The sequence below is a fragment of the Herpailurus yagouaroundi genome, unplaced genomic scaffold (assembly GCF_014898765.1).
Source record: "Herpailurus yagouaroundi ecotype Mexico unplaced genomic scaffold, PumYag 182, whole genome shotgun sequence".
Lineage (NCBI taxonomy): Eukaryota > Metazoa > Chordata > Mammalia > Carnivora > Felidae > Herpailurus > Herpailurus yagouaroundi.
Genome location: NW_024412413.1, coordinates 36728710 through 36749018, shown reverse-complemented (window position 1 = coordinate 36749018; position 20309 = coordinate 36728710). Strand labels below are relative to the sequence as shown.

General features: G+C 38.7%; 1 protein-coding gene and 1 long non-coding RNA gene across 3 annotated transcripts in view; one reads left to right on the top strand and one right to left on the bottom strand.

The window, feature by feature from the left end:
- The window catches only part of TMTC2 (transmembrane O-mannosyltransferase targeting cadherins 2), a 411733-nt gene that overhangs the window by 14721 nt on the left and 376703 nt on the right, over positions 1 to 20309 (top strand). The window lies entirely within an intron of this gene.
- Positions 9901 to 13485, bottom strand: LOC121040678 (uncharacterized). The gene is made up of 2 exons (XR_005795403.1): positions 12966 to 13485; positions 9901 to 11493 (listed from the first exon to the last, which is right to left on the bottom strand). It is a non-coding gene; the product is annotated as an uncharacterized LOC121040678 (long non-coding RNA).

The window sequence follows — 20309 nt, the reverse complement described above, 5'->3', positions numbered from 1 at the left end:
GAAGCCTGAAGGAATTAGTAGACTTACTGTTAAATTGGACAGTTTACTTATATACCGCAAACCGTGTAGATTTAAGGTGAACCATGGATGATATTTAAAGGTTAAAATGGTTTTTAATACTAAGCATCATCTTAAGTTTAAATTTTTACTTTTATTTCTTTCTGTGTCATCATTGTTTATGAAAACTGGTTGAAAATGATGTTCAAAGATTTCTGGTACATCATAAGGTTTGACAAGAAACATTATTTATTCCAAACTTGAATATAAACTTAAACACAAACCAGAACTTAGCCTGAATGTTTTCTCTTGAAGCATCTTTGGAAGTCTATATAAAAATAGAGTAAATGCTTTGCATGCAGCTTACCTACTGCATTTGAAGAAAATCTTTTGTGTACGTCTGCAAGCTATTTGTGTGTTCAGGAAGAGTTTACCAGAACAGACTGAAATTGGTAGAAATAGGTCAGAGTAACACTGCAGCTATAATTCTATTGAAAACTGGAATGGTATTCTCTCTTAAACTCTTGAGTAAATGGAAGTTGATGAATGATTTCTTTTGTGAAATATTACTGGTTTTTTTGTTCACTTAAAGAAAATTATTTGTATTTTGCTTTTGAAAATTATTTATATTTTAAGGATTGTTTTCCCCCCAGAAAATCATATTGGTTGCTAACTCTTGGCGCTCTTCACAAACTAACTTCTGTATCAGTGTTGATATCAGAAAAAGAGGGCGAGGAATGGAAATTAAGAAAGCAACAAAAAATGATAAGGAGATAATTGTCTTTGTACCGTAACAACCAAAAGACTTCAGGATGTTTAGTGATGCCTTTGTAAATTGTTTTGTTATATATTTGCTCATGAGCACTTATCTCAGAGGCCAGAAATGGCTCTTGTTACTAGAAGTGAGGGAAAGAAGGGTAAAGGTATGTTTACCATTTAAGTACTCTGATTTCTGCAAATTATAGTGTAAAATTATGAGAATTGTATTCAAAATTTGGGAGAGAGATTTGAGTGTGGTTTATTTTCAATTCAGGAAATCAGCTCAAATAGGCATTGGCCTTTGGTTTCAAAGTGTTTAGTCATTCTTATGTAGAAATGTGTTGTCTCCCAAGAAAGCATCCTTGTGGGATGCTTTCAGCTTATGTCACCACCCTATTCCTTTAGCTAGTGTTTGTAAATGCCTAGCTGTGTCAGGAACCCTGTTAAATCTGGGGGCACCTACCGAGAAGAAGATGTAATCCATAATCTCCAGTTGCTTAGAGTTTGGTGGACAGACCAGATAAGTAGTTTCTCTCAAATAGAGGCATGCTTACTCTTCTAAGTGAGCACACAAGAGAAGTACTTGACCCAGGCTGCGAGGGAGTAACGTGTCAGAACTGTCTGAGGAAGAACCAATCAAATGAGCTTGATAAAGATGATAGAGGGGGAGGACTATCTGGGGAAAAAAAAATGTACAGGAAGAGAAAGGCACAGTGTCCAAAGACAGGGCATAGCGCCAGAGGAGAGGGTAGGGAGAGAGAGGAATGGAAAATGAATTGGTGAGAGAGCCACGAGCTGGAACACTCGGGCCTTGAGTTCCATGATAGCATTTTGAGACTTGTCAGAAGTAGGTGAGATCCAAAGCAGAGAGACCGGAATAGTGTCCATTTATAGGATCATACAAGCTATTTAGGATTATATTAGAGGATTTCTGTTCCCAGTGATGCCGAGTGTTAAAATAAGCTGGGGACAGAGGTGAACAAGAAATGTGAGTGTATTAGAAATAGAAAGGTGAAGAGAAATTGGCCTCCCTTGGTGTGAGTAGCAGAATGTGGAGGGAGGGTGAGAGAATTTCTGTCCTGTGCAAGTGGGAAGAAAAGGAAACCCAGGTACATCAGCTTGGGGTGAAGGGAGGTGGAAAGATTAGCCTACTTTCCTCTGTACATAAGAGGAGACATGAGATATCAGAACATCTCTGCTCGCAACATGTTACGGGTGTGGAGGTTTTGGAGTTTGGCAGGCCTGTATTGTGGCTTTGAACTGTTACTAACACATTGTCACTGGGCCTTTGTTTTTGCTGGTGTATTATGTATTTCGGTAATAAGGACTTTTGGTTGTAAGTGACAAAATGTCCGATTCAGGGAAGGTAGATCCCTTTGCTTGTCTGAACCTGAGGCCTGTTGAAGTTACGAAGACTTGATTTTTTTATCTCATGGTCTGGCCATCATGGTTATCGTGGCCAGTGGCAGCCTAAAGTTCCTTCCTTAGCTCTCCCGGAAATGCTCCAGGGAGGACCTTACTTATTCTAACTTAGATTACAAGCTCATCCAGGAAACACAGTTACTAGCCAATTGGGGTGCTTTTGCCAGGTGTAGTCACCTGCCTGAACCTCTGGTCTGACATATGAGTACAGAGAAAGCTGGTTTTCCCGTCCCACACTACATGTAATAGGTTCACCACAGGAAAAGGGGCTCCATTAGAAGGAAGGGCAAGGTATTCTGGGGGCAGGGGGAGACCACAGACGTCCACTGAACCTGGGATGTCCACTTCCATTCTATCCTTACTGCCCTTTGAGTGGCACTCTTTTGTGCCAACTGGATGCTAAATGCAATCTCAGAAGTCACGTGGCTTACATAGGCATGAGATGGTCACTCATGGGGTAGAGCATTCATGTGGCTCTACGTGTGCAGATTGGATTTGCATCACCACCTACATCAGGAGTGGGCACCAAGGCCTGTGGGCCAAACCCACCATATAGCATGTTTTTATAAACAGCCATACCCACTTGTGTAGGTATTATCTGTGGCTGCTTTCTCTTTACAGTGGCAGAGTTGAGTAGCTGTGACAGAGACCTTGGGCTTGCAAAGCGTAAAGTATTTACTATCTTGCCCTAAACTGAAAAAGTTTACCAACGCCCAATCTAAAGAGAAACACACATTTAAAATTCTTCTAGCAGTCTTCCTGATCCCCGAGAGCACAGCTGGGCACGCTCAGGGGTTCCCTGACATTAGTCGGGAAACCTAGCCCTAAGAATTGTTGGGAGTTACAGCTCAAGGTCAGACTCACAGATGTAAAATTTTGCCAACTTCTCCTCAGATGACACTAGGGTAAGCACTTTCAGGCGAGTGTTAGAGAACCGTGGCATGGACCCCACATCTCTACGATTGTTCCTGTCTTTGCCTTAACCAGTGCCCTGATCCCGAGCGTGTTGCTGAGCAGTGGGTTTCTTGCAACAGTGGGTCTTTGTGTGCGGGTGCTGTGTGCCCCCGCCACGCGGCCCTGGCAGTCATGTTTGGCCTGCAGGAAGTGCCTGCTGCTTCCCCTCCGAGTGGAGGCCTCTGGGATGCTTGTGTAGCTGTTTGGAAACCTGGCCCCCCTGCATCTGTAGCCCCAAGCCTGTGTTTGCAAGCAGTTGTTGCCCAGCTGTCTGCTGCTTTGTTACATTGTTTCAGTCTCTGCTTCAATGTGCTCTCCAAGTGTTTTTGCTTGACCTCCCCCTGGGTATCTGCCTTGCTTTAGCTCATTGCTGAGCAGCTGTTTGGTATTCTTCTGGTATCCATATTCCCATGTGGTCTGCCCACTGGTCCTGATTTTCTGTGATTGAGGTTTTGACACCTGCAAAGTGACTCTGCATCATTGCTTGGTTGTCGACAGCCTCGTCTTGATGCTTTTTTCTTCTTTGGGCTCCCCAGGAGGCACCCTTGATAAAATGTGTTCAAGAATGCACTGCCGTGATAGGAGGGTGTTTTTTTTTTTTTTTTTTTTTTTTTTCCTTATTGGCAAAGAAAAAGGCCGTATGTTTTTTTGCTTTGAACTGGATTGCCATCTTCCGCACTCTTTGAGAGTCCCCATTTGTAGGATGGTTTCAGTTTGGATATGGTTGTCCTCTGATAGAAAAATTGGTGTCAGGACCAGGATTGCCTACTACAGGATTGTGGCTGATTTCTTCTGCTTTTCAGGAGTATTGTTAACTTATGGGGTTAACTTACAGGGTTAAATGTGAGTTTTACAAACTAGTAGTCCCTGGCTTTTCAAAATTTGTACCTCAAATTCATCTTTATTGAATGGAAAATTCTGCCTTTGGTATTATTTTTAATAATGAATTTGAAAAACAACTAATTATATATGCATATGAGATGAAGTTATAAGGCCTGATAAATAACTGGAATACGTTTTAACCAACTGTCTGTTCTACTTAAAAACAATGCCAAAAAAGCACATCTTATTTTGATTTCCAATAAGAGCCTATTAAAAATTCTTAATTCATAAACCAGGTGGTAAACATTGTAAAAGCAGACGTTTAGGTAGAAAGGTTTTGACCCGGAGGTAATGTAATCAATTTACAAAAAATGAGCTAGAGGAGACACAGTAAATCAAACATATATTATAATACTTGTTTAAAAGGTATCATGATATTCTGAGTTTGGGGAAAGTTCAATCCTAATGTTAAATTTTATGAGTAGGTATGTAATCTATATGCATTTACATGCAGTTCTCTGCTTGCCAGAAGCCAAAGAAGAAACAATCAATTTACAAATAACACAGAGGCAGTAAATTTGTTGGCGGCACTTCTGGGCCTGTTGTAATTCTGTAGTTCTTTCGATATGCAAGTTGTGAATTGCTGATGTTGCTGTGAGCCAAAGATAGGGAGATATGTGAACGTGTCCAGGCAGCACTTACATTATGTAAGGCTTGGAGGTATTTTGATATCAGTGAAATAGTTTATGGGTGTAATAGGAAAATGTATACTGCTGAAATCATAGCCATAAAATCAGTGTTTATATTGAAGTTTCCATTCCAATTCACATTTTAGGTTTAAAGGTTTTGCTTGGTGCTGTGTGATCAATCGAGACACAGTTCGCCTCTGGCAGGGGTTCAGGTCTGAATCTACACATCTTATTGGCTCTGTTCTAATCACATTGACCACTTTGAACTGTCACCTAGGAAAGCATGGCTTCCAACATGGATGCCCTGTTTTCTTCTACAGTGGTTCAAAGTACATGACAGTCTCCCTCTAGTAGCTCTCTTAGGTCTGGCTGTCATAGTTGATCTTTTTTGCTTAGTCCAGGGTGATTGCTATAAACGAGCTGAGACCTGGGTTCTTGCTTCTGCAAGGATGCTTCTGTCTCTTCCAGGCAGCTCAGTATTTCCATCTCAAGTCACTTCCACGTTACCTGTTGTGGACCTAAATCTCAATCTGAATAAATTATGATTATTATGAATGTGATAAATGAGTAATGAATTTAAAAACAGGAACATTTAGAAGGCATATATTTTATTTCTCCAGGGGAAATCAAGTAGGATGGATCATTGACTAATGGATGCCCTTGAGAATATTCTTTAAGTTTTCACTCTGGCCGTATTATAATGGGCCTATCAGTGACTCGTCTGAACCAGGGTTTGCTCACCTCTGAACAAGACTGTAATTCCTGATCTCATAGTGTTGTTATGAGCATGAAATCCACTTCAGCTTCATATGCATTGTTTGCTCTAATATGCCAGGCACTATGTGAGTGGAATGGCATGCAAATGATGAATCATATGTTCTCTGGTCTCAAGGACCTCAAAAACCTGGTCAGTCATCATATATTTTGGTTTCCTACCTGAATGAACACTTTGCTGAGGTATGAGAATACCCAGTGGGGGCCTGTAAGAAGAATTAGATTACCTCTGGAGAGACTGGAAAAGGATTCATGGAGGAAATATCAGGTCGTTAGGTTGGTGGAACTCAAAACTGTGACTGCAGAGTTTTACATGTGTCCTCAGCATGGATGATGGTAGATTGAAAAAAAAAATCAGGCTGCTCAGGATGACGATGGTTGGCTTAGCAGATAATGAGGGCAGGAGTGCGGAGAAATAGGTTCTGCTTACATAAATGGGTTAGAAAAAAGCTTAGGGTGAAAAGCTGCCACCACACTGAGATATTGTAATAGGATCATGAGTACTTTCCATCTGATGCCAATATACTATTGTACTTTGATCACAAACTCCATTTGTGCTCCAGGCCCTTCTTACACGTACAGGTTAATGATTACTGTCTGTTTTCTCCATGTTCATGTGTGTAAGACCTTGTTTTCTTCATGTTTACCGTGTGGGTAATATCTTATGAGCTCAATAAATACAGAGACAAAACCCCTGTTTGGGGCTCTTGTCTCTTCTCGGACATTAGCCTCTCTCATACTGAATTCTGCATCTGCTCCCTTGCTGGACAAGAGAGAACCCCAGACTCCTAGTCTGTGACGCAGGAGGAAGTGGTATGACTTAATGTGGTGAGGTTCAGAGATGGACTTATTAGTGAGGTTTCTGATGCAGTACTTTGAAGATGGAAGGAAGAACCAGGGAGAGGCTGCTCTGGCTCCCAGCTCAGATCTTCCTGGGCCACGAGTTCATTTGAGAATAAAGTCCGTTCTGAGGAGTTTTAGAAAATGGTAAAGCTGTATGAAAATACGAATAGTATCGTGAAAAACTCCACAAAAATAATAATTAGGCATGCAGTAGATTGTTGTGTCCTTTTAATAATTATGTGCAAAATACAGTGAGTTCTTTGTGTATTTATTTTCAGCTAATCCTCTCAACCCGGTAAAGCACTTACTTTGAATGAGGACATGGGCTCTGTGAGGTTAAGTAACTTGCCTTAAGGTCATTGAGCCATTAAATGATGAATTGGATTTGAACCCACACAAGTGTGTCTCTGGGGCTTAGGCTCTTGACCCCAGTCCATTAAAGTACTGGAATAGACGAGAGATCAGGAGATCTGAGTTTGAATCCTGTGTTTTTCCTGGGAACTGTGTGAGCTTGCACCTTTACTTCAGCAAGTATTTACTTGTATTTCCCCATCTTGGTCATTGCAGCATAGACAAGAGATGAATCTGAGGCAATTTTGCTTTTAAAGCAGCTTTCTTTGGGCCATGGATCCCTTTGGCCATCTGGGAAAACCAATGGACTTCTTCCCCCCCAAATTGTCTTGAATGCATAAAACAGAACATAGAAGCCAAAAAAGTCGAGATATAATTATCAAAATACTAAAACCCTAGTTAATTGTAGTAATACACATTCTTCTTTATTAATTGATTTAGTAACAATCAAGTGGCCGATCCATTAGCTGCCATAATATCAAAGTAATGATGAGTGTAAATGATTTTTTTTTTTTTTGAGAAATTTGCAACAACTGCACTGTGATAGAAAAGTGTCTGTGAATCTGCATGGTGTCACTGCATGGTTTGCTGCCTTTATTCATAATTAAAGGTAATCCTAAATATCTTGAGGACTAGAAAACTAAGCTGTACTTTTTTTTCCCCATCTAAGTGCATGGGCTCCTTAAATTCTTTCTGTGCATCAGGATGAGAGCCCCTGGTAGGACAAGAAGGCATTTATTAAGATGCTACGAAGAAAGAAGGCAAAAAATAAAGGTCATTGGGAGTGTAGAGGTATAATATTTTTTGGACTTTTACCTCTCTAAACTGGAGGAGTTTGGCTGGGGTGAGTAGCTGGAAGCCTAGGAAGGGACATGGAAGTTCATAGTGAGAGTCCATCATTGACTTCTGTTAATGGGGCGCCTGGGTGGCTTAGTCGGTTAAGTGTCCGACTTTGGCTCAGGTCATGATCTCATGGTTCGTGGGTTCAAGCCCCGCATCGAGCTCTGTGCTGACAGCTCAGAGCCTGGAGCCTGCTTCGGATTCTGTGTCTCCCTCCCTCTCTTCCTCCCCTGCTCTCACTCTGTCTCTTTCTCACTCTCTCAAAAATACATAAAGATTAAAAAAAAAAATTAAAAAACAAAACAAAACCCTGGAGCTTATTCTTTTCCAGTACAGGATCATATAAGCTAACAAAATGTTGAGATTTTGTTTGTTTTGTCTTGGATTTTGATCAATAATTTTATAACCTCAAGGGTAGGACTGGGTAGTTTATGTTCAGAAAATCTGATTATTAGCTTTGACTTTTGATTAGTAAAATGGGAAAATACATTGTGAAAAGACAAAGTTAGGCATAGCAACTTTTGGAAAGCTAGGCTTGGGTGGAGAACAGTGGATACACTTAAAGCGATCTGTGGAGAAAATGTTGGAAACTGCCGATTTGGATAATCTCTAATACCTCTTTTAACTCTGATTCTTTCACCCAAATATCCTTGATATTTATGGCATACTGAAATAAGTCTCGTTTTCCATGGATTCTGATGAAAGAAAAGAAAAAAATGAAAACAGATGGAAAACCTGAAAAGTAACTCTTGGTTGATTGACAGTAAATGTGGAGAATGCTTTAGAAAGGAAATGAAATGTTGTCTCCAGCAGATGGAAGTGTGTAAATTTTTCCTCCACATTAGAGCTAGAATCACTGTGAGTGGTAGTGTTTCAGATAAAGAAGAATAGAAAGAAAAATTGTATGATTATCATCACAGGTAGATAAAAGTAAAAGAAAGGGTTCACATTTTTATTAAAGGCTCATGCCCAAAAAGGAAAAACCTTTCCTGCAAGATGTGGGTCCTACCCTTTCTTCCTCTTTATTTTTCGTGCTTTGTCCTCAGAGAGCAGCCTTTATCTTCTTCCATTTTTTCTCTTCCCTTCCAGTCCTTTCAGATCCTGTCATTCCTTCCTCTCTGCCATTTCCACTCTCCCCTCTCTTCCCTCCCCAATTCAGGTGATGCTGAACATGGGCTCAAGAGGAGGCATCTCATTGAGCCTCACAGAGTTGATGGCACTTTGAGAGCTTCTTTTTGCATATTATCTCATTTAGCTCTGCATAGCAGAGGCACCTCTAAATTCTGCTACGTGGCCCAGGTAATCTGCTAAATAGAGTGATACTCAAGCTACAATTTGGGAAAGGGGAATGACAGTGGTGGAGATGCTGTGGATTGACTCGCTCGCCGGAAGCCCGAAGACTGGCTCACACATTCAGAAAACTACAGGTTGTTCAGAATGACCAGTCTCAAGGATGTATTCTGGAGACCTGCCAGAGATGGAACTTACAGAAGCAAGGAGAAAGGAGTTTGTGATGGGCCCTGGGTGACAAGCTAAGGAGCTAAGCTGAAAGCTAGCGGGGAGCCCTTGAAGGAGAGAAATGATCAGGCTTGGATTTTAAGATCGAATCCTCTGATGGAAATAGGATGGATAGACCAGAAGAGCCAGTTGAAGGCAGAACAGGTAGGAAGCTTTCGAACTAAATAAGGGGAAACATTGAGAGTTGTAACTAAAGCTGAGGGGATTAGGAGAAGGAAGCAAATTTGAGGGAGTAAAGAAGATTCTAGAACATGAAGATTGGAGAGACAATGGGTGAGAAAGTTTAGGAATTTGTTGAAATTTCTGAAGGATTGTGGATACTTTTAGTATTTCCTGTGTGAAGGGACATAGGAGGAAAGCAGTATTGAAGGGAAGGCTATAGAGTTTGGTTTGGGACATGTTGAATTTGAGGGTCCACTGGCATAGGAACTGTGGAGGAGTTTCCAGAAAACAGGGGTCGGGTCTTACCTACTTTACAATTAGTGTATTGTGCACTCAATGTGTGCCAGCCAGGGTTCTAAGCACTTCACATAGATGATCTCATTTATTCCTTAGAATAGCTCTGTGAGGTGTAGGTATGATTATTGTGAGAAAAATGAGTCATAGCAAAGTTCAGTGACTTCACTAACGTTACATATTTAGAAAGTGGTGGAGTATCCTGTAATTCCGTTTATATGAAATGCCCAGAAAAGGCAGATTGGTAGAGAAAAGAGAAAGGAGAATAGTGGTTTCCTGAGAGTGGGAATGGGGGTGGATGTAAATACACGTTAGAGATCTTATTAGGGTCATGAAAATACTCTAACACTGATTATGGTGATAGTTGTACCACTCAGTAAATTTACTAAGAATCATTGAATTGTGCACTTGAAACGGGTGAATTTTATGATATAAAACTCGATAAAGTTGTAAAAAATAGTGTTCGGGGTTGGGATCATTATAAATGTTTTATTTTAGCTGTTGTTTTCACTTGGGCTATAATAGAAAAATGCTTTTAAAGAAAGCAAGGCATGTTCAAGTGCTTCCTGGCACCCTGAAAATTGTGCCTGTGACTTAAAAAAAAAAGTATTTGTTTTTTTATGCCAATCTTTCAGTTTTTGCTTGATTACTACTGTCCGTGAAGCATTTTTCTGTTCCTGCTTGCACCTTGCTGGTTCGAAGCTCCTTTGGGATACAGGGCAAGATGACTAAGCTGTCTTCTGCCTGCTGCCTGCTCTCGTTTGCTCCTTCTCTTCCTTCTGCATTCAGAAACTGTGTTAGGGATGAGGAATTAAGCAACAACAACAAAAAGAAGATAATTAAAACATTCTCCTGTCACTGGCATTCTAAAATTAGATATTATAAGTAACTCAGTGGGGCTCTGAGTCTTCCCTCATAGACACAAGGGAGGTTCTATATAGGATTGCTCCTCTGCGTATTGCCTTGGTTTTACGTTTTGGTTCATGGGATCTGAATATAGGTCGGGTACAACCTTGTTTAGAAAGTTCCCATTTTGTTATAGGCCATGAAAAGGATTCCTTGTATCCATATTTGCTATGATACCTTTAGAAGCAGATAATGGCAACAGAACCCAAGTCCTTCCTCCTCTCTTCACCTCTTAGTTCTGTCACATGATCATCATTTACTTTTATATTTTTCATTATGAAGTAGTATCTCCAATCATCCAATGTTGTATAAAATGTAAAAGAAGAGAGATAATGGTGTTTTGCTTCTTCTGCTTTGTTTTACAAACCTTGCTGTCTAAATCTTTTTTTTTTTTTCCTTTTGGTCAAGTAAATCCAATTTTGAATGCAACAAAGACTTTTCTGGTTAATCTTTGGGAAATCTGGTACATGTTTGGGCAAAATGTCAGCTTGATGTTTGAGTTTTCATACTGTGTTCTGAGGAGCAAGCCTTCATTTCTAATCCTCTGTTCTTATTTGTGTCATCAAAGAATGGCACTGATTGCTGGTGGCAGATTAGAAATGATAATGATGCTATTATCAGCATTAGTGGACACTTGTCAAGTATTAGTGGAGCATTCATATTTGGATGCATTGGGATATTTGTAAATTGTTTCTGTGAGTGTCAGTTAAATGTGGGGGCAGATGTGTGGTAGGTACCTGGATTTATCACCAAATCTAAGTAGAATGTCTATAAGGCTGTGCACTATGGTACCATATGCTGATTGGTTTATTAAATAGAAAACGATAAGGTTGACACATAAAACTAAAACTTTGTGATTGAAATGCCCATATGCCTTTTCTGCTTCTCACATACAAGCATTGCTTTTTACACAATTTGTTGAGGCAGGGTGGCAGAGGGAAGGAGATATATGTAGAGAGGAGATAGTATTTACCTGGCCCTGCAGAACAGAAATAAATATCTTCACATTTAAAGTCTCACAAATCTGAAGAGGAAGACGAGAGGGAGATTTAGACGGCTGGGCTGTTTGTGTTCATGAGGGAGAAGTGTATCACTTCCAGCCTGGAAGTTGAGGGCCTTCAAGCTGTTAGTGATGGAATTCTTCACCACATTGTGAACCTGCCTGCAAGACAAATGTATTATCTGTTTGCTGTTTTTACTTGCAAGGGTAACAAAGGATCATTTTTATATTGTGTGCTTTAAGAGGCTTATTATTTAGGCACCTAAATTGAACAAATAAAAATCAGCTCTTTAAAAAATTGGAAACAATTCGAAAATGCAAAGTAAGAAATGAGCTACACAAAATACTTTGAAATCTTCAGGGGACCTCTATTAATTATTCAAAGGGCATTCATTCAGTAAATTGTTTAGTACTGTCAATGTGTCAGGCATTTCGCTAGGTCTGAAGCTGTAAATCAGGTTTTTATTTATCCCGAATTGTGTTGCAAAAAAATACAAAGCAAAGGAAAACAGAATAAAACAGAAAACAGTTAGTTAGTAGCCAACAACCTAAAAATTAGGACACTTTATTCCTAGATTCATATTTGCAGCTTTCTTAATTTAAAACAAATTAAAAAGAATTTGACAACAGCAGGCTCATATTCCTGCATGGAACCAATTAGCAGGAGCAAAAGAGTGACTGCCCCCTCATTACCAGTTTTATAGATGAGACAACTTAAGAAACACAGTTAGGCAGTGTCCCCAAGGACGCAGACTGTATATTGTGGAGTTAGATTTCAAACTTCATCTCATCCAATTAAAAAACAAAAAAGTTCTTTCTGCTCTCTCATATTGTGGAGGTTGCAAAGCAAGATATAAACTAATATTTCCTACATTTGGCGATGCTTTAAATCTGTGAAACCTGAATTATACTGGTACACTCTAACAACCAACCTGTAAATCTAGGCAGGAGTTTAATTTCCTTTCAGAAAGGGAGCTGTTAGAGGCTCAGAGCATAATCTGAAATCTACTAAGTGACAGTGTCCAGATTAGAACACAGGTCCCTGGCCTCAGGTGTTGGAGATTTTGGAATGCTGTGAAGATCACAGTTTGGCTAATAATCTGAATATTAAGCTCAAATTCAGAAAACGTGTTCTTCTTAGGTGTAGGATGAACCATATAACAGTGCTGTTTTGGTCAAGAGTGGTCAGAGATCAGCAATTTCATGTGGTTTAGTGAGTATTTCTGAAGAGGTACACCCAGTCACCAGTATGCTTGCTACATTGTACTTAATGATTATAGAGATTTAACCTTTCATAGGAAAATGGAAATTGGGAGTTTTGGAGTTTATTAAGCAATTTATTACTATCCAAATTGAAGTTGTGGATTCCAACGAGCAGATTAAGCTTATAGATCTAGGATTTAGATTTGGCAAACACTATACTTTTTGTCCATTGTGGAGAGTTTAATTCTGTTGATTACAAATATGAAACAGCACCTTTCCATTGTAGCATATATATTCAGGATATTGAGTGCTAGTATATAGCAATTACTACACTTCTATGGCTTTTGTTGATTATATTATCAGTAAGTCTGAATTACAAAATATAATAACAAGGTAAATAAGCAAAGACTTAAAATGAACAAAATACTCACTGAAAAAATGTCAACAGCCATCTCTTTACTTTGCGGATTGTAGACTTTCAGGGAATCTCTGTTTAAAGAATGAGTGAAAACCTCATGCAATACAGGTGCCACGACATTGGGTGAGTGCTTTTTCCTACTGTATACCCAAATTATTCATGTGGTAATTGCCGTTGGGCATGTGCCTGGTAGAGAAAATGTGATTCTGTCTCTTTATCACGATGTCATAATGTAGGGGAAAGAGCATAGCTTAGACTTCAGGTAAGCTTGGGTACATGTTCTGGTTACATTGGTTTTCTGTATGACCACAAGCAAGTTATGACTTGACCCTTATTTAACTGCATAATGGAAATGGACAATATCTGAAGGCCAGGAGAGTTTGAGATTCAGTGTGCAAAGTTCATGGTGAATAGTACAGGCTAGCTAAATGGTAGTTTTTATTGCTATTTTTGTTGTTTGTTGAAATGATGTTTTTAGTAACATTTTAAAGTGATTCCAATTTTAAAATACAGTGATTGATTTACTTGATGTCTAAAATTTCATCTTTTCTGCCCTTCTTGCTCCCCACTTTTTCTTCTTTCTTTCTTTTTTTTTTTTTTTTTTTGGTAATAGTTTTACTGAGATATACAATTTATCCCTATCATACAATTCACCCAATTAAGCTTGTACAGTGTACAGCTTTTTTCCATATGTTTATATATTTTTAATAAAGATTATATATATTTAAGTTGTACAACATGATTTGATATACAGTTGACCTTTGAACAACCCAGGAGTTGGAGGGTCAATTCCCTGCACAGTCAAAAATCCAAGTATAACTTTTGACTCCCCCAAAACTTAACTACTGATAGCCTGCTATTGATCAGAAGAAACCTTACTGATAAACAGTCTATTAGCACGTATATTTTATGTTATATGTATCACATACTGTATTCTTATAATAAAGTAAGCTAAAGAAAAAATGTTATTTGGAATCATAAGAGAAAATCCATTTACAATACTGTACTGTTTTTAAAAAATCTGCGTATAAGTGGATCTGCACAGTTCAAACCCATGTTGCTCAAGGGCCAGCTGTACATATAAAGTGAAATGATTACTGTAGTTAGATATCAAACTTCATCTCATCTCAGTTCATCTTCATCTCAGTTCAAACCCATGTTGCTCAAGGGCCAGCTGTACATATAAAGTGAAACGATTACTGTAGTCAAGCTAATTAACATATCCTCTCCTTACACAGTTAACACTTTTTTGTGAGCGCACTCGAGATACACTTTCAGCATGTTTCCAGTGTTCAGTACAGTATTAAGCACAGTCATCATGCCTGTATATTTAATCTAGACTTATTTGTCCTGCATAACTGCAGCTCTGTGCCCTTTGACCAACATCTCCCCATTTCCTTCCCTATCCCCTGGTCGCTGCCATTTTACTTTCTCTTTCTGTCATCTGATTTTCTTCTTATTTTAGGTCCCACAAATAAGTGAGATCATACAGTATTTGTCTTTCTCTGTCTGGCTTATTCCACTTAGAATAATATCCTCAGGGTCCATCCGCATCTTCACAAAAAGCAGGATTTCCTGCTTTCTCATGGCGGAATAATACTCCACTGTGTATCTTCTTTATCCATTTGTCTGTCAAAGGCACTTAGTTATTCTGAATCATACTGCAATAAACATGGGAGGGCAGAGATCTCTTTGAGATCCTGATTTGACTTCCTTTGAGTATCTATACACAGTAGTAGGTTTTTAATGTATTCACAGATCTGTACAACTGTCATCACAATGCTTAGAACATTTTAATAACTTCAAAAAGGAATTCCATATTCTTTTGCTGTCATTCCCTATATACTCATTCCCTTCTGTGTGATGCAACCAGTGATCTTTCTTTTTATGTATATGTTTGCCAGTTCGGGACATATTCACATGCATGTAAATGGAATTATATGTAATGTTTTATAACTGGCTTCTTTCACTTAGCAAAATGTTGTCAAGGTTCATCATATGTCATAGCATGCATTGGGACTTCATTCCTTCTTATTGCCAAATATTCCCTTGAATGAATATGCCACATTTTATTTAGGCATTCATCAGTCGATGGATTTTTGGGTTTCTATCTTTTGGCTATTGTGAATAGCGCTGCTATGAACACTCCTATACAAGTTTCTGTTTGAGTCCCTACTTTTAGTTTTTTGGGTATATTCCTAAAAGTGGACTTGCTGGTTTTGTGGTAACACTATGTTTAAACAGTTGAGGGACTGCCAGACTGTTTTACAAAGTGGCTGCACCCATTTACATTCCCAGTAGCAATCTAGGAGTTTCCCATTTTCTCCACACCTCAACACTTGTTACTATCCTTTCCCTTGTCCTCCTAGTATGACAAGAAATGGTGTGTGTGATATGGTATCTCATTGTGGTTTTGATTTACATTTTCTTGACGGCTCGTACTGTCGAACATCTTTTGTATGTCTCCTTGTTATTTTACTGTGACTCTTGAATAAACCAAAAAGCTCTAACTTTTGTCTGATTTGTCTTGTCCAACTCCCAGTGGCCAGGGTTGGGGGTGGGGGGGGGGTGGGTGTTGAATGATGAATGTGCATCTAGAAAGCTCAGCAAAAGAAGATTTAATAAATGTTTCTTACTTCTGCTATATTTTAGCTATCAGATCAGGAAAGGAAAACAAGAGTAGAACTAATTGCTCATCAAGAGAGGAGTAACAAATATAAGTGGTTCCGATATGCATTGAAATTAGATTACATTTAATGAGAGGTTTTCTAAATGGAGTTAATTTGAAAGGACACATAAGTCATTGGGTTTAATCTGTGTACCTTCAGTAAATAGCTACAATCCCTCCTCCCTCCTTAATTTCTGGTAAATAAAACTTACTCTTCAGAAGAGCATTTTACTTTCTTGTTCCTCATGATCTCTCTGAACAGCAGCTGCTGGGTGGGTTCACTAGTGTAATCCATCTGGTTAGAGGACAAAGTCACACTTTCCAGTTCCTTATGGACCAGAAAACATGGGCATTTTGACAAAGGAGCAGGGAAAGTAAAAAGGTTTTGTATTTGCTTTTTCTTGTAATAACTCAATTATGTTTTCATTTTGTTTTTTCTTTGCTGAAATAAATTCTACTTTGGTCACTTTCAATATTAAAATCAACAACAACAACAACAACAACAACAAGTAGTCATCTTTAGTTAGCTTCCTGCTGGATAGGGACTAGATCTGCAATTATGCACTGAACCTATTGTCTATAAAAAAGACCCTTGCATCCAACATTTGACTGTGAGATAATTTCTAAAAATAGTGGAGTAAGAGGATAACTGACCGATTTAGCACATGCTTTGAAAAAAATTCCAAGTTAATTTTGGTGAGAGAAGACAGAAATAGAGATTAAAATATTCAAGCTATTTAAACATTTATAGAAAAGTTAATGCCTTGCCCGGACAAAATTTCTAAGATTTCTGTAATGATATGTGTGGCCATTTGTATAAAGATGTACTATTTTTTTCAGAGTGCTTTTCCATTCAGTATCGTGTTGGCTTCTCACAAGAACTATGTGGTATAAATAGGGCAACAGTAATATCCTCACTTTAGAGCTGAAGAAATTGAGATCTTAAGATGGTAATGACCTATCCAAATCTGTCTTCTGGTTATTGATAGAGTGAGGATTTGAATCTGGGTCTACTGACATCATCAGCACTTTTTCTCCTGCACTCTGTGGCTGTTTCACTTTTGCTGGATTGCTTCTGGAAGAACTCTAAGGTTTTTTCTTTGTATATTTTGCAAAATGTTCACCAGCTCTCCCACTCCTGCCATTATAAAGACTCTCCTAATGAATTATGCATCAGCGTTTGACTTAAAAAAGAAAAATCAAAGGACTTGGATTTAAGTAGTATTCTCACATGGAAACATACTACTTCTTACATGCTTTTCTTTTCCCCTAAAATTGTTTGTGAAAGAATGATTTAAATACTAATGTGAAGCCTCATATGATGTTGCCACCTCAAGAATATGTGATTTGCTAAGCTGCGGAAAGTAGTTTTAAAGAAAAATTAGCTTCGGTGGCATTAAAAAATTCTTGTTCTTTTCCCCCCAATTTCATCGACTGTCAATAAAATCCATCTTAAGAAGCAAAGTGGATTTTGACAAGCAGTCCTCACTTTCTGCTGCAGGTTGTAATTGTCTGAATTTAACATGCTCCATCCGATTGATCTGTAAGACTGTAGAGTTTTCATGGCAGGTGTCTATTCATCGTGTCTTTGTGGTACCTGTTGTAGACTCTGACATATGGTAGGCACTCATCAAATATGTTCTGAATGAATGAATTAGGACTCGGTGGTTCATTATCTGATGTGAAGGAAGATCATAGTCACAGAATTAAAGAGAAATTTATAACTAATAATTATTAGACCTCAGGCCTTATAATTTGGTGCAGGAGAGGGTTTGAGGCTGAGACTAACTGGTGCAGGTAAGTTGCTCAGAGGCAGGGGTTCTCCTTGGCAGAGGAAGGTTGGAGGAGTGGAAGTTTCCATTTGTTTCTATTTAGAAATTCCCACTGGATCCTGAAACCAATATTGCACTCTATGTTAACTAACTAAAATTTAAATAAAAATTTGGAAAAAAAATTCCCACTGTAGTTTGCTGCTTTTGGTGAGCTGTGGTTGTGCAAGGTGTTCTGAGAGATGGGATCCATATGGCCTTTTCGGCATTACCAAACCAACGTACAGGTTAGAGTATATTACAGAGCATCCTAGGATATCTGAAAACACATCTAGTCTGCTCTGTGCATTGAAAGGCAGAGTGTAGGCTTTCTCTAAGTAACCACTTGAGTGTTGTCACTTACATCTTAGAGGCCCTGGATAAGTCACTTAATTTTTCTCTGAGTTCCAGCTTCCTTATCAGTCAAATGATACAAAGACCTTTGGATTTGTTATAAGAGTTTACTATTATTATAATTTGTTATGAGAGTGAGTGATAATATAAAAAAAATATTGTCCAGTTTCCTCCTGACATAACTCAGGTTTGAGTGTAGGGCATTGAGACTGTGCAAGGTAGACTGGAAATTCAGAAATAATCCTTTATTAATTTTGGAGTCTTAGAAAGTACCCTGGTGTCCTTTAAGAACCTATCATTGGGGCGCCTGGGTGGCGCAGTCGGTTAAGCGTTCGACTTCAGCCGTGAAGTCACGATCTCGCGGTCCGTGAGTTCGAGCCCCGCATCAGGCTCTGGGCTGATGGCTCAGAGCCTGGAGCCTGTTTCCGATTCTGTGTCTCCCTCTCTCTCTGCTCCTCCCCTGTTCGTGCTCTGTCTCTCTCTGTCCCAAAAATAAATAAACGTTGAAAAAAAAAATTAAAAAAAAAAAAAAAGAACCTATCATTACCTTAGGAGGACTGAAGGGAGATTGGCTGTTTAGTCAGAGCCTCTTACCTGTCAGGCTTAAATAGGAGTCACATAACAATATGCTACTTGTTAGACTTGAAGGACATAAAAATGTTGTATGGAAACTTGGAAGGAGACTGCTAATCAGTTGTCAAGGGTATATTCCGTCATAAATCTTTTAGCGATAGATTGGTATGACTCTCTAAGAACATATGGCCATTATTGTGTGATGTTATTATCTCATATTGTACTTCTCATAGATAGTAGCATCCATTTGTACTTCCCTGGGAAAAATATTCAGTAACTTCATGACCTTTGACAATATTCATGTTCAGACAATAAACACCTCTGGGCTGCTAGTGTCCAGGAGATGATACATGCAAACCATAGAGCATCAGGAAGTTAGGGAAGATAAAGGCAGTTGTGAGATGATCACCTCACATTTTTGAGACCTCTTACTATTAATTATCCAGAATCTCAGAGTGTTCCTTTCCAGTAGGAGGAGAGCAGGAAGGGGAGTTACAAACTAGATGTAGAGCAAGAGGCCTCTCCTTGTTCAAAAAAAGTGTTAATAAAGAGTTGGTTGTTATTGTTGTTGTTTTTTAAGTCATCAGTAGAGAATATTTTTGGAAGGCATCCAGATTTGGAAGTGGGGTTAGGGGAGAATATTTTTTTCAAAAGATCTTGCTAATCTGTATAATCAAAATAAGTTTTCTTTTCACCACTTTTCCACTTTTTTATTTTCTGTCATCTTTGTAATACCTGGAGGTGTCTACATTAAGTGTGAATTTATTTGTACTGGATATTAACTTTCTTTTGAACAAGTAGCATTAGAAAATGGAAATTATGATTTATGGATTTTGGGACAAGTAGTGCACAAGATTCTTATTAAGATAACATGTCAAGAAAAATTGTTCTGGATGTCTCTGCTGTTGTTGACTGGAAGTGGTTCCCAGTTGTTAAAAGGGCACACAGATTGAGATGAAAAGCACAGGGGAGACCCTGGATGACTGAAGATGTGCAGGAAGCATGCCTACCACATGGTAATGGGATGGTAGTGACACTTGTGGTTCTTTTACCTAGCAAAAACAAACAAACGAACAAACGAACAACATTCCTTGAATGTTTCCTAAGTGCCAGGTATAGACCTAGGCTCTTTATATACAATGCTCCTCATTTCCCAGTGACCCTGATAGGAAAGTTCTGTTGTTACCTGTATTTTACAGATAGAGAAAGTAAAGCTCCCGGATATTATGCAATTTGCCCAGGTCACATAGTTAAAAAGTGACAAAGGCAGAGTTTGGGCTCAGTTAGTTATCCCATACTGCTGAAATGCTGTGTATCCTTGGGAAGCCTCTTTCCTTTCCTGATGTGCAACTGAGTGACCTGTTAAATAACGAAGTCTGTTTTCTTTGTGTCTCTTCTAATTCTGATCTTTTGTGTTGGCTTTCCTGACAACACTTTGTGACATTTATTTTATTTTTCATTATAGAAAATAGAAAATAAAATAGAGGAATTAAATTGTAATTCTAGCACCTCAAGCATATAATCAGTCTTAACCCTTTGTTCTATTTTCTTCTAATCCTTTTCAATGTATGTATTGATTTGTTTCTTCTGCTGAGACTAAACTACACTATTTATTCAAAGCCTTTGCATCCAACTCTTTGGGTCTTCAGATTTTCTATGTTATTCTCTTATATTGGTGTGACAGAATCTCCTCCAGAGATGCCTGGCATCTTATTCCCAAGACAGGGGATCCACAACTTAAAAAAAAAAAAAAAAAAGCTTTTTTTATTTTTTAAATTTTTTTAACGTTTATTTATTTTTGAGAGACAGAGATGGAGCACGAGTGGGGGAGGGATAGAGAGAAAGGGAGACACAGAATTTGAAGCAAGCTTCATGCTCTGAGCTGTCAGCACAGAGCCTGATGTGGGGTTCAAACCCACAAACCACGAGATCATGACCAGAGCTGAAGTTGGAC